Source organism: Lynx rufus, unplaced genomic scaffold, assembly GCF_022079265.1.
Source record: "Lynx rufus isolate CCGP_SWC_20201006 ecotype Redwood Valley unplaced genomic scaffold, mLynRuf1.p SCAF_27, whole genome shotgun sequence".
In the NCBI taxonomy this organism is placed as follows: Eukaryota; Metazoa; Chordata; class Mammalia; order Carnivora; family Felidae; genus Lynx; species Lynx rufus.
The window spans coordinates 15,158,046-15,170,681 of record NW_025814842.1 but is presented as its reverse complement, the minus strand read 5'-3'; the positions used below and the strand labels follow the sequence as shown (position 1 = coordinate 15,170,681).

General features: G+C 41.0%; 1 protein-coding gene across 1 annotated transcript in view; it reads left to right on the top strand.

Moving 5' to 3' along the window:
* Positions 1 to 12,636, top strand: part of LOC124519297 (S-adenosyl-L-methionine-dependent tRNA 4-demethylwyosine synthase TYW1) — a 213,882-nt gene that overhangs the window by 117,690 nt on the left and 83,556 nt on the right. The gene's annotated exons all lie outside the window — the stretch shown is intronic.

The window sequence follows — 12,636 nt, the reverse complement described above, 5'->3', positions numbered from 1 at the left end:
ATGTGGTAAAAAGGGAATTTATACATTATTGGTGGGAAAGTAAATTCGTCCAACCACCAAGAAAAGAATACGGAGGTTTGTCAAAAAATTAAAAATAGGTCTGCCATATGATCCAGCAATTCCACTTCTGGATATATACCCAAAGAAAATGAAAACAGGATTTTGATGAGATATGTACTCCCATGTTTATTGTAGCATTATTCACAATAGCCAAGATATGGAGACAACCCAAATGCCCATAAACAGATGAATGGATGAAAAAAACTGTGGTACAATACACAATGAAATCTACTCATCCATGAGAAAGCAGGATATGTTGCCATTTGCAACAAGTTGGATGGATTTCAAACACATTATGCTATGCAAGTCAGACAAAGACAAGTACTTATATGTGGAATCTAAAAAAGTTAAATCTGTTAAAAAAACAATAAAGTAAAATGGTGGTGACTAGGGAACAAGGTGGGGTGTAAGATTGTGGTGTTTAAGGGTACAGACTTGTAACAAGTAGTAAATAAGCCATAGAGACCTAATGCATAGTATAATGAATATACATAATAATTACTATAATTATGTAATATAATAAATAGTATATTGGCAATCTTATTACAATATATAAATGTAACATGCTGTATACCTTAAACTTACACAGGGTCACATGTCCAATTTAGTAAATAAAAAAGACACTATTGTTTGTAAAAAAAAATGATCATACACACAGGCATGCACAAAGTTTAAAATTTAACATCATAGGAAATCAGAGAGTTGGTTAAAATTATTGGCCACCGGGCAGTAATATGAAAAGAAACAAAGTTGTTACAACAATAGCTAAAATGTTACTTTTTGAAGTTGTATAAATAGGTAGAGTTAAAAGGGAAATGTTTTTAAAATGTCAGTGTATCAATTTTGCATGGGGTTACCATTCTTTTTTAAACAACGTTTGTTAGGTTTAAAACCCTTGGGTTTTCAGAGGGCTCATGAGGGAGAAGTTGGGATAGAGAGGTGTTAACGATACACACACACACATAGCATATACAAAAAGGGAGTCTGTCCCTAATTTAAGGCATGTTATACATGTGTAAAAAGAATTAAATCTGCCAGAAGTAGGATGTAGGTGATTCCCTGCAAAATAATAACCAAGGAAGATAATTCATTGTTTTTTCATGCACAGTATTCTTTGTGAATGCCAATATGGACTGAGGAGAATTACAGAGAAGTAAATAAGCTGTGTACTCAAAAGCGTCCAGCAAAATGCCTGACACATAGTGAACGTTCAGGAAGTGTTACTGGGTCTCTGCCATCAGTGAACAAATGGGTACAAAGGCATTGATTACCCAGTCCTCTAGAATGGGCACTGGTAAATTGGGAGGGAGGCAGAGAGGAAGAGGTGAAGTGGCAGGGGTGGGGGAATGGGAAGTTAGCAAATTTCTCTGATGTTGAACATAAGAGTTTTTGTTTTTGTTTTTTTAATGTTTATTTATTTTTGAAAGACAAGAGTGTGAGCAGGGAAAGGGCAGAGAGAGGGAGACACAGAATCCAAAGCAGGCTCCAGGCTCTGAGCTGTCAGCACAGAGCCTGATGCAGGGCTCGAACTCACGAACTGTGAGAGCATGACCTGAGCCGAAGTTGGACGCTTAACCGACTGAGCCACCCAGGTGCCCCTGAACACAAGAGTTTAATAACTGGACGGGTACACCCCATGCAGAATACTCAAGAAAGAAAGAGTTCTTGGAAAAGGGAAGTTTCTGTGTTGGATTTCTAAAGCATTCTTTAAGCTCCTATATTAAGGGTGCCATGGTTCAAGGGAGTGTGTCCTTTCTTGAGTTATGTCCTTACCTGGGCAAAGGAGAGAATGTATGGGAAGCAGCCATTTTAGGTTTGGACTTCAAAGAGTTGGCATATTTGGTTATTTATTGAAATATCTACCTAGACAGAGGAAAAAACCCAAAGCTGAGATACACTGATTATTAATGCGTGAATCGAGAAGAATTTCTGATAATTGATAGCCTAATAGAGACGGATTAACGAGCTTAATGTTTAGGTGTACTTTCTCTAAAACAGAGCAATCCTACTGGTGTGGGAGTAATATGTTAGGGGTCCCAAATATAAGGTGGCTTTCCTACCCCTCATTTCTCCAAAGAAAGATGTGAATAGTTCAGAAACAATTTAAAAGAAGAACACTGAGATTTGACATACCAAATAGTACAATGTGTTATAAAACGACAAGTTTCAAATACTCTGGACTGTAGAGTAGTGAAACAATAGTCCGGAGATGCTCCTACTTGTAAACTAATACTTTCCTGACTTGAGGCCTCTTTGAATTGAGCCAAGTGCTCTCTCACTTTTACCCCTGTGGCCCAAGAGAAAATGGAAAGAGAAATGCTTCTCCAAGTACAGATGATATTTGGAGGAATCCAAATACCAGTTTCTCTGGTGTCTTAGTGTCTTTCAGAAAAACAAGGCAGTAGATTTATGAACAGAGCATAGAGGTCTTGAATTTTGGAAGTCCTCCCTAATGTTTATAGTGCTAATTCTGTATAGAAGTTCAGCTCCTTCAGGGGTACCTGGGTGGCTCAGTTGGTTAAGTGTCTGACTTTGGCTGAGGTCATAATCTGACGGTTTGTGAGTTCAAGCCTGGTATTGGGCTCTGTGACGGCTCAGAGCCTGGAGCCCTCTTTGGATTCTGTGTTTCCCTCTTTCTGCCCCTCCCCACTCACTCTCTGTTTCTATCACTCTCCCTTCCAAAAATAAAGAAACATTAAAAAAAAAAATTCAGCTCCTTTAGTTGAGCTTTCAAGTGGACATCTTGCGACCATTTTAGCATTGAGCATGCACTAGGAAGTGATGAAGCTGTCTGAGTGACTGGGGGGTTTATTAAGTTTTTTTTTTTTTTTTTAATTAAAACAATTTTTTTTTCTAGATTACTGTAGTATCGCCCATACTCTGAGACCTTCTAAGGAGATTCTTGGCTTTGTCAGTTGGCCTTCCCTTGACCCACATGCAAGTGTTACTTTCAGGCTACTTGCCTTTCCAGGATACTCAACTTCTCCTTAAGAGAATTTCAGTTTCCCCTCCAACTCCAAAGTATGTGGCTCTTTGCTGACAGTTCTTCCACTGAGGGGAGTTTTTACAGTGAGTGGTCCTCAAGGATTATGGAGGATAGAAGCGAACACCTTAGGCAAATGAGAAAGCTATTAGACTCTGTGCAGCTTTATGATTTTGTCAACACAGGGGCTAATAAAAGTGACGAAAATATGTAAGACACATAGTATTAATAATAGGACCGGTAGTGATTGGACCATAAAAACCCTTTCTCTTGAGGAAAAGCCCTCTTCATTTCACCAAAACAAGTGGTTTTATAGTGGTATTTTTAAATTTTTTTTGTCAACGTTTATTTATTTTTGAGACAGACAGAGACAGAGCATGAACAGGGGAGGGGCAGAGAGAGAGGGAGACAACAGAATCTGAAACAGGCTGCAGGCTCTGAGCGGTCAGCACAGAGCCCGACGTGGGGCTCGAACTCATGGGCCGTGAGATCATGACCTGAGCCGAAGTCGGACGCTTAACTGACCAAGCCACCCAGGCGCCCCATATAGTGGTATTTTTAATAGGCATATAACCTATATATCACAGTCTCTTATCAGTTATCTTTTCTTACAGTCACTCATCTTAAAACTGAGTCCCTCAAACTGACAGTCAATTTATTTAGCTCATAATTCTGGGTCAGCTGGGAGGGCTTTTGATCTCATCTGGCCTCAGTGCTGTTCACGTGTCAGTTGGCAGATCTGCTGGGCTGGCCGGTTCATGATGGCCATGGCTGGGACAACTGGGGCTTCTACTCATGTAGCTTATTTTCCAGCAAGTTAGTCTCAACTTCATCACGTGGTGGCAGGGCCTCAAAGAGCAGCAGGAGAGGGCAGGCTTCAGTGCACAAACATCTTTTCAGCCCCTGCTTGTGTCACACTTGCTCACTTTGTTGGCCAGAGCAAGTCACAGCTGAGCTTAGAGGCAGCGAGAGGGCACTCACAGCTGCAGGGCAAGGGGACGTGGGTGTAGGGAGAGGAGGAATATGTCCGTGTCTGCAGTCCGCTCCATGGCACAACGGGCTGTAGTTGTCAAGGAGGATAAACTTGAGCCACCGGGACCCGGTATTTCTTCGGCACTCAGTTGAAAAAGAATATATAGTTATGTGGGATGGTTGGAGTGTCATTAAGACCAGAGGTTTCAGGTTGGCAGTCTACCAGAAGTAGGTTTTATTTGTCCTGCACCATGTTCAAAAGCTTTTTTGTTTGTTTGTTTTCTGAGCCAACATTTAACATCCAGAGATTTTGTATAAAATCTGAATTTCTGACTTTTGGGAAAGACAGTGTGGCAAAAATTATCAAAGGCCGAGTGAAAAGTGCCGTTTTTACCACACTATAACACTTCACTCTTACCTGGTTTTATTACTTGCTGCACTTCTGACACCAGCTGTGTGGATTTTTTCCACATCAAGCAATTCTCCAGTTCTCTGCGGACACCAACTGGGTGTCCTACAATTCAGTTATGACACCATCTGGAGTTAATGCAGACCACACAGGTTCAAGACTCAGTCTCACAAGACTGCCCCACTTCAGACACCAGCCGCAGTCCCAGATTGTACCCGTACTTCTGACCAGCCAGCTATAGATTGGGGCTTCCCGTGACTCGCTCTTCCAGTTCAGTAATTTGCTAGAACGGCTCACAGAAATCAGGGAAAACCATTTACTTATGATTATTGGCTTATTATAAAGGATACGACTCAGGAATAGCCAAATGGAAGAGGTGCATGGGACAAGGCCTGGGGGAAGGGTCGCTACACTTCCACACCATCTCCCGGAACACTACCCTCCCAGGACCTCCGTGTGTTCACCAACCTGGAAGCTTTCTGAACCCCATCATTTTGGGGGTTTTACGGAGGTTCCATCACATAGGCATGATTGATTCAATCATGGCCAGTGGTGATTAGCTCAACCTCTGGCCTGTCTCCCCTCCCGAGAGGCTGGGGGTGGGGTGGGCTGCAAGTTCCAACCTTTTTAATCACGTGGTTGGTTCTTCTGGCAACCAGTCCCTATCCTGAAGCTGTCTAGGGACCCATCAGGAGTCCCCTCATTAGTAAAGTAATTCCTTGTGGTTGTAGAGGTCTATTACGGATAATGAAAGATGCTTCCCTCACCTCTGTAATTCAGGAAATTCCCAGGATTCTAGGCGCTTCATGCCAGGACCCAGGGACAAAGATCAAATATATATATCTTCTTATACAGCATCGCACCGTGTAATGTTTATCTTTATGATGAAGCCTGTGGTTTTCAGCCTGCGTGACTGTTGTCCATTTTGTCATCTCCTCCACTATGAGGCTAAGTATCACCTGCCACTTGTCAGAGGGGTCGCACCATGCATTCTCTTATAGCAGAGAAGTTTGTCACCATTTCTAGCAAATGTGGAACAACAAAGGGTAGACTCTGTGTTTCACATGCAGTCTGTGTTTTGGTGTCCAAAGAACTTTTTCCTTTAAAAGTGGCTTGCTTGATTCACACTATCCTCCGCCCCTACAGACATGGGAATTTAGGACCCTTATTCTAATTCTGTACAGTCTGTGCTTGCATTCAACCCTGCAATCAGAAAGGTCCGTCACACCATTCGTCTACCAGAGCACACCATGTCACTCCTTCTTGTAAATTGCTCTGCGCTGTGATGCCAATGACCTACAGAAAGACACCTTGTTAAAGGCAGACCTCTGAAGGTCATCGTGCTGTAAGGTGATGAAGTTGTTGAGAGTGATGTTCTAAACACCGAACAGTCTCTTCTCTCTGAGGACTCGCAGAAACTAACTGGTTTGTTCTTCTTTTGTGTTCATTTGAAACTTATGACTGTGTCCCCGTCTTTATAAATGTGTTGGGGTGAGAGGCCCTTTGTAGACTTTGTGTAGCTCTTTGTAGACCGGCACATTCTTAGCTTCGTCTTGAGTCCCCCCGCTTTACTTTTATTTTATCATTATTTTCTTATCTGTTTGTTTTATGTTGTTTTTAAATTTACATTTAAAATCTTATTATTTTTTTCTTTTTTGGTAAAATATTGTTGATGCAAAGCTTTCTGTGTGTTAGCTGCTGATCATAAGACTATAGAACTATGTTCCATATTTAACTCTGGCACAGTTAACACTTTGCTTCTCAGGCCTCCTCACCACCACCAAATTTGTGCTAATGTCCATTTACTTTTGAGCACCTTCTTCTAAAACCAGGTGTGAACTTCATTCTGTGTTGCTTCTTCCAGTGGTATTTCTGTTACTTTGTTTGCTGTGTTTTTTTCCTTTGGTTTTTTTGTTTGTTTGTTTTTGAGAGAGAGAGGCAGCAAGCCGCGGAAGGGCAAAAGGAGAGAGAGAATCTTAAGCAGGCTCCATGCTAACCATGTGGTTGCAGGATCACTGCAGGGCTTGATCACATGATCCCGGCATCATGACCTGAGCCAAAATCAAGTCAGACACTCAACTAACTGAGCCACCCAGGTGTCCCTGTTTTCCTTAGTTTTTGCTAAGACATTCACCATACATATGTTAGAGAACCTTTATTGTATTGCTCTTCATATATTAGATGCTTATTGAATATTTAAAGAAATGTATGAGTTTTAATAAAGTTTTCTTGTATTTGTTAGCTCTAAGTGGTTACAGGAAACCACTTACGATGAAATAAGAATTATAAATACCACCTGATCCTTTCAGTAGACGCTTTTTTCCCTCCTCCCAGCCCATTTTGTTTGTAGCAAACATGTTAAATTTAAAATACAGTCTTCTCTTGTGTCTGTGCATTGATAGAACACTTTTCAGAAATATGCATGTCTAGATAAGCTAAAAAAAAAAGAGAGAAAGAGAGAGAAGAAGTACAGTGAGGTGGTAAGGGCTGGGGTCTGGTCTAAAAGAAGCTTTGAATCTTAACTGGAGCTCTTGCTGTCTTAGTGACACTGGGAAGATGACTGCTCGGGGGCCTAGTTTCCTAACCTGTGAGCTGATTTGGTATTAATGTGGCATTGTGAGTATATGAGATAATGCATGGAAGCACTTAGAAGTTTCACTTTTGGAAAGGTAGGCTAAATAATAATCGGTCAAAGTATACTTTAAGACAAGAACCGTTACTTGAGATAAGATGGACATTTCTTAATAAAATATTAAACCCACCAGGAATATAAAACAGTTGAACAACTTAAAACTTGCAAACACTCAATAACGTAATCTCAAAATTGAAAGAACTATAAGGAAAAATGGTAGGTTTTTAACACATTTCTCTCAAACTGATAAAACAAGCGAATTAAAATCAATAGCAGCAGTGAAGGTTCAAACGACTAAATCAACACATTTAGCCTGTATTACAGAAAGAGAGCATTGGAACAAGAAAACTTTGGAATATAATTTCTTTTCAAGAGCAAGTTCTGCAACTTGCTTTGCAGAACAATTACCAAATGGCCATATGCTGAGCATTATAGCAAGTTTCAACAAAGTATTGAAATCATACAGAGCATGGTATCTGAACATACTGGAATTAAACTATAAATCAATACAGAAAGATTACTAGAGTATTCCAGTATGTTTGTAATGCAAGCAGTGCACTTCTCATTCACGTATGGGTTAAAGAAGAAATCACAGTGGACATAGAAAATGTTGTGATGAATAATGGTAGAAATAAAAACAAAATGTACGTGATGAATGTCAGCAGGAATAACAGTACAGACCTTCAAAACCTGCTTCTCTATAAAAACAGTGAGAACACTGGCAAAAATTGTCAGAGTCTTAACCAAAGGTCCACAACAATCTGAGGAGCATTTATTCTAGAAAAATGGCTGAATCTCAATAAGAACAGTAAGCTTTGTGATATGTCGATATGTCCTATTTTATGTCCTGAGTTTCCTGATGTCTTAATATGTTCTATTCCGTTCTGACTTCCCAGCTCTGCAGTAGCCATAAAAGCTAATAGCTTATAGTCCTAGTAAAAACCAGCAGCCTGGCAGCCAGGGGAGGAGGCAAAACAGAGTTGGAACTCCTTCAAAGTCCCATTTCCAGAGAATTGTCATCATGTGGGTTGTGTGGCAGTTCCCTGGAACCCCTCATGCACAGGGGTTGTCTTTATTTGAAGTGACTCATATTTTGTCTAGTGAAAAAGCCTTTCTCTGGGGTGTTTCTCATCAACAGTCAGCGGCAGCTGTTTAACTTCACAGCTGCCTGAAGCAGCAGTAATGGTCGGGGCAAACGAGAAGCTGACCAAAGAACTTAAAGGGGAAAGCTGGGCAGTGAGATGTTCATAGGGAACTTTGAAAAGCCCCGTATGTTCCTGGGAAGCTGGAAGCGCACACACGTGGGCAGGGCTGTGGGCTTGCCAGGGAAGATTTGACAAGTCTCTGTGTTCTCACCTCTTCCCCAGTGTTGACGTCTTGAACAAGCAGACAGTGAAGACTAAGGCAGAGCCGTCAACTGCCTGACTGGGCATTGAAGGCATGCCCCAACACACACACGCACAACCCGTAGCAAAGTCTGGGAGCCTTACCAGTTGAAGGCATTTAAGTTATCTCTGGCCAGTCATTAGCAGCCCACTAAGCTAACCCAACAGGCTAAACGCAAGAAAGAATACAGAATTTACCAAAGTAGTTCAGTAACAACAAAAGCAGCAATAAACAAACAGAGCGACAGTGCTTGGTTTGGGAGGTATCCGATGCACAGACTTGCCACATAATATTATTTAAAATGTTAAGTGTTTATTTAAAAAAGTCACGAAACAGACAAATGAGAGTATGGCCCATACACAGAGAAGAAAACAACTAATGGAAACGGTCTTTTTTAGATTCCACACATAAGTGAGTTCACGCAGTATTTGCCTTTCTGTGTTTGGCTTATCTCACTTGGCATAATGTCCCCCAGGTTCATCCGTGTTGTAAATGACAGCATTTCCTTTTTTCTCATGGCCTGAATAATATGTCCTGTGTCTGTCTATATTTTTTCTTTATGCATGTGTCCACATTTTCTTTATCCATTCATCTGTTGATAGAAATGTTGTTTCCATGTCTTGGCTATTCTGAGTAATGCTGCAGTAAACATGGGGGTGCAGGTATCTTTGCAAGATACTGATTTCATTTCCTTTGGATAAATACCCAGAAGTGGGATTGCCACACATACAGTTCTATTTTTAATTAATTGTTAGTTACATATTTATATATAACCATTATTAATTGTATAATTAATTAATATTACTTATTATTCCCATTTATTTGGGTCTTCAATTTCTTTGATCACCTTTGAGAAGTTCTTAGACGAATATAACAATACGCTTTCTAAGGCTCCATTCCTGGAGAGTGATTCCGTTTCAGGAGAGGCCCAAGAACCTGAGTTTGCAGGTCCTTCTGATGCATGTTGTCCTGACCACAGTTGGAGACATTCTGCTGTGAGACTTGAAACACTGCTCTTGGCTTTCTGTGACAAGAGGCCTGGCCAGCGCTGCCTGTGAAAGGCCGTTCTGATGGAGACATTGTGGTGCAGGGCTAGGTGAACACGCTCCGAATCTCTAGGCTTGAATCTCATCGTTGACACTTGTGGATTCTTGAACAAGCTACTTAGCTACTTAACCCTTCGAGTCACAGTTTCATCAACTTTAAAATGGGCAAAACTGGCAACCACCTTGTTAGTTTACCATGAGTGTTCAATGAACTGGATGAGAAGGGTAAGGCACTTAGCACAGTGCACCCAGCACATGATGAATACTCAGTAGATGGTACTTTTCTCCTTCCTCTTTATCCTCCTGCTCTTTAACTCCTAAATTATTTGACCAGGCCTAACAGCCCCAGATTATCTTAGAGATTCTGGTTTTAATAGTATTGGATCTTTGGGCTGTTTTGGTTGGTTATTTGTTTGTTTGTTTGTTTGTTTATTTTTGTCCAATAGGAGCATCAAACTTCTTCTCTAAGCCACTTGATTTCTTGCAAACATAAATCTCTCTTCCTTTTTTCCTTTCTGTACAGATTAGAAGGCCTGAGGCCTTTCCATACAGAAAGGAAAAAATGAAGCATTTTTGCGTTCAGTTGTCAGTGCATTTCTATATATGATCATTTTTAAACATGTTTATTTATTTAGTTATTTTGAGAGAGAGAGTGCGCGCTTGCACGAGTGGGGGAGCGGCAAAGAGAGAGGGAGAGAGAGAGAATCCCAAGCAGGCTCTGTTCTGTCAGCTTCGAGCCTGATGCAGGGCTTGATCTCACAAACCATGAAACCATGACCTGAGCTGAGATCAAGAGCTGGACACTTAACCGACTGAGCTACCCAGGCACCCCTATGTATTTGATCATTCTTAACTTAGAGATATAAAATGAGCAGGATGAGGGGCGCCTGGGTAGCTCAATCAATGAAGCATCTGAATTCGGCCCAGGTCATGGTCTCATGGTTAGCGAACTCGAGCCCCGCGTCAGGCTCTGTGCTGACACCTTGCACCTAGGAGTCTGGAGCCTGCTTCAGATTCTGTGCCTCCCTCTCTCTCTGCCCCTTTCCCACTCACACTCTGTTTCTCTCTGCCTCTCATAAATAAATAAACATTAAAAATTTTTTTTAAAAATGAGCAGGATGAAGGATCACCACAGTAATCATATGAAGGTGCATTGGGCATTTTCAGTGGGGTTTAGGCTTTCAGTTGTATTTCCCTTTTATTATGTGGTCCTTTTTAATTGTTTTCAGCAGCAATGTTAGATTCTCAAACACAAATTATTATCATGATTTTAAAGTTATAACATTCTCTTGCTTGGGGGAACTAAAATGATAGCTATCATTGTATAGAATGGAGATAGGTAGATGACCATGCTGAGAACCACATTGCTTGCCCTGGGGAATAGAGGCCAGTACCAGGCACATATAAGATCCCTGAGGCTCAGAAAATTTCTCCAAGTACTTTTAATATTTTGAGTCCCTTAGGAATAAGTTCTGTAATTCCTAGGAATTTTTCCTCTTTTCCATTCTTCGCCTGCTCCTTGGTAAGAGCAAGCAATAAACTTCCTTGATTATAGCATCTCAGATATTTAGTATTGACTAAAATTTCTTATTGGTACTGTCAGTGTTCAGGGCTTCCCATTTTGCAACTGATGGAGGTTTGTAAAATAACTAGGGCCTTTGGAATTTACTGTTCATAATCTTAAGTAGTTTTGGAGGCATAGTGAAAAGGTCAGGTCAGTTCCCATTTTTGCATTAGGCAGCTTTATGACAAAGTCCTGCAAGTATCAGATAATGATAGCCAACGGTATCCATTAAGACAACCTCTTTTATTTTTATTTTTTTGTAAAACATGAGTCCATTTAAGGTAGCATGCCCTGTCTGTTATTAAAGAGGCTCCCAGGAAAAGGAATGATGAGACAGAAGTATGCTCCTGTTTTTCATTTTCAGTAATTGATGTCCTTTGCTCAGTAGTGACACAGTATTGAACTTTTAAGGATTCCCTTTGTAGCCAGCATTGGAGAGGGATTAAAGCAATGAGTCTGCCAATATGTAATCACTTCTTTCTTAACTTTGGTCAGACCTTCTCTACTTTTAATAACTTCGGGTTCAGACCCCTGTGATTTTTCCATATGTCACTAAGCTAGATCGTGGTAAGCGTTTGTGTGGCCTGCATGCCCTCAGAAGCTTTGTTAGCTGAAGTCAACAATATCAAGTAAAAAGTAGCTTTAAGCATCTGCCTGTAAGGCTGGGTACAAAGAAAGCTATGGTTCCTGCCCTTGAAGGTCTTACACTCAACGACAGATAAGACCGATACTGATAGATACAAAAAGCATATAAACCCCTTTGATGGTGAATTTCATGGCATGTGAATTATATTTCAGTTTTTGAAAGTGCATAGACTTTGAAACAAAAACGTGTAAATAACATTCCAGGGGTAAATACAAATCCTGGAATAGTTATAGAAAGTTAATAGTGGGAAAATTTGGTCAAAGGATTATTAAAGGGAAGTTTCTTTCTTGTTGCAAGTTTATTGAAGGGAATGAATTATGAGACCCACTTGAAGGGAGAGGAGAGAGGTTTTGGAAAGAGCACAATCTGGGCTCGATGCATAACTGGCAAATAGGATAGTAGATCAGAATGACTTAATGAAATGAGTCCGTGAATTTGAGAGACGTGGAGAATGAGTGGTATTCATGGAAACTGATCAAGAAGGCGAAGAAAAAGAATCTGCAACGTACGGTTTTCTTGGGGGTTGTGCTCCTTTGTAAGGGCTTGGTTGTTGTTGTAGCTCTGCATTGCTTAAGGCTCCCTGGCTAGGGAGCTTTGCCCATGCAAGGCTGGACTTTAAACTCACTCTGGCTCTTGGAGGCATAGGTGAGCTACTGGTGTGGCTTTGTGCCTTTCTAGGAAGGCTTAAGCTTTTTGGGGTTGTTTCTTGTTCCTTAGGAAACTTCCATCAGGGAAGTGACGATGGGAGGTGGCCTGTCAGCAGGGACCCCATGTGGCGGTGACATTTCAGCTGTATAATTCTTGAACGGCAGAGTTCACGGGGAAACTTAAGTCTGAGAGCCCCTTCTAATTGCCCTGGGCTGATGGTACCTGACCTGAAGCTAGAGCTCATTTTGTTTATTTTCCACTATATACTGTTTGAAGAGGGACCAGTTTTA